This window comes from Diabrotica virgifera, chromosome 2, assembly GCF_917563875.1.
Source record: "Diabrotica virgifera virgifera chromosome 2, PGI_DIABVI_V3a".
Classification (NCBI taxonomy): Eukaryota; Metazoa; Arthropoda; class Insecta; order Coleoptera; family Chrysomelidae; genus Diabrotica; species Diabrotica virgifera.
Genome location: NC_065444.1, coordinates 103,451,404 through 103,453,734, shown reverse-complemented (window position 1 = coordinate 103,453,734; position 2,331 = coordinate 103,451,404). Strand labels below are relative to the sequence as shown.

The window sequence follows — 2,331 nt, the reverse complement described above, 5'->3', positions numbered from 1 at the left end:
CAGATAGAAGGTATATTAAATTCACGACCATTGTTTGACATGTCAAATAATCCTAATGACTTATCTCCTATTACACCTTCCCATTTCCTAATTGGTAGACCTCTTACGTCATTGCCAGAGTATGACGTTCACAATATAGCCAGCTGTCGCTTAACCAGATTCCAACATGTGCAGCAGCTGTACCAGCAATTTTGGGGTCAATTTTCCAAACAATATATGTCTCAATTACATCAACAGTACAAATGGAAGGATCCAGCTAGCAAAATTCGATTAGGAACCCTGGTTCTTATTAAAAATGATTCTGTTCCTCCTTGTCAATGGATTACTGGACGAATCACTAAGTTATGTCAAGGTAGAGATGGAGAAACCAGAGTAGCAGAAGTAACCACCATGAAGGGATCAGTTACTCGTTCAGTAAGACATTTGTGTCCTTTACCAATGCAAGAAGACATCAACAATTGACAATTATTTGTGTTTGTTTTATTTTTTGTGTATTTAGATATTTTACTATTCAATATTTTATGTATATATTTTTGAAGGTGCCCTTCAAAAGGGGGGCTATGTTAGGACTTTTAACCTTTATAAAAAATGGCAACGGTGGCAACACCGCGCGCGCCTCAGTGACACCTAAAAACCAGAATTAGAAAACTAGTGTTGTTGAGAGTGTAGACAAGAAAACAGACTACAGACGAATACGCGAACCAAGAAGTGTATTTTGTGTAATTTGTACCTCTTTCAATTAATTACAAGTATCATACAGTCCACTAGTATTTATTTCGATTATCAGCGACAGGAAACGAGTAAATTCCAAACAGGTATATTATTATTAGAGTGATTTGAAAGTTATTGATACGAAGAGAAAAAAAATAGTAAAATTGGAAGTTATTATTAAAACAAATTGACATGCAAATTTAGTTATATAAAAACCTGTCCCTACAAAAAGTAGGCGGATTGCTTCTTCCAACCTTCGGTGAAGATGATGAGGGGAGAGCCAAATAAGGTATCCTCTGGTTCCCAACCCTAGGGAGGTACTCCACACCAACAGGAAGGTACGGCAAGCAGGTAGCTGCCCAGTATAGGAAAACTCAACTTTTCTTCCACAAAAACCAAACAAAACATCCACATTCCATCCAAAATATCCCCAAAATGATTATGTATTCCAAAAAAACAAATTAAAGTATGATTGACTTAATTTTCCATCTTCTTATTTTCTTCCGTGGCTAAAAGCATAAGAATCTCCTATTAGCTGGTGTTCCTTAAGTACACAAAAAACAGGGCATATAAGAAAGGTATAAAAACCTTATAAAAATTTCTAGAAAAAATTACCGAAAAAAGAGGAGCTATTGACATTTATAAGTAAGTGTCATTAACCTTGAACAAAAATGGAAATGTAAAGAAATGGAAGGACATATGAACCAAGAAGATATGTATATATTGCAATAAGGGATTACTTTATAGACGTAGATACTAAAAGGAAATGAAAAGTGTCATTACTTCAGAAACTATTTTGAACTGGAAATTTAATTTGAAAGAATTTTTCTTGTAGAAACATGAATTTGATAGTGAGATTGACTCGTTAAGACCTGATGTTTTATATTCATAGAATAACAATTATAATATTACTATAAGTATTGTATTGAGAATGAGAACCATGTTTTTTTTTTTTACAAGAATACTTAATAGCCGACTTACCCACTGTTTTCCAAAAGGAAACTTGGAAATAAAACTCTTCCTCTCACCGCACAAATCCCAAAACAAAAAATAGCTCCTTCCAAAATAAACCAATCTTATAATAAATGAATATTTTAACTAAATATTGTATTCTTTAAACAGTGACCACGGAAAAATTTACTTGTTCATCCAACCAGATTGAAAATTGAAGTGACAATCCTCTCCGATGGGCGATATGACATGCCCCTCCGTCGGAAGCCGTACAGCCACAAGCTAAGACCAGAATTCCCCAAGCGTAGTACCAACCTTCTATTATATTTGGTCACAAATCTAGGTAACCCGTTCTAAGCACGAACGCATAACTGGTTGCATACTTATTAGGTGGCTTATAGGAATAAATATAATAATATCGTAACGATGGCACTCATCGTTACAGTACCATAAATTAATCACAGTGTTTATAAAACTTTTTTGCCTCTTACTATTTTTCGATAAGCCACCTTTTATCGAGATGTAGCTTTCCTTTTTAATATGTCTCAAAATATACCTAAAAATGTAAATTAGTTTTTCATGTTATTACCAGGTCTCTATTTATAATCGTACTTAACCATATACAACTATGTGCTGGATTTGACAAATATTCAAAATATCTCGATAAAA

The 2,331-nt window shown here is 33.8% G+C and overlaps 1 long non-coding RNA gene across 1 annotated transcript; it reads right to left on the bottom strand.

The window, feature by feature from the left end:
- Positions 1 to 865: 865 nt before the first annotated feature.
- On the bottom strand, positions 866 to 2,101 carry LOC114333442 (uncharacterized). Its single transcript, XR_003652955.2, has 2 exons — positions 1,693 to 2,101; positions 866 to 1,220 (listed from the first exon to the last, which is right to left on the bottom strand). It is a non-coding gene; the product is annotated as an uncharacterized LOC114333442 (long non-coding RNA).
- Between the last annotated feature and the right edge of the window lie 230 nt (positions 2,102 to 2,331).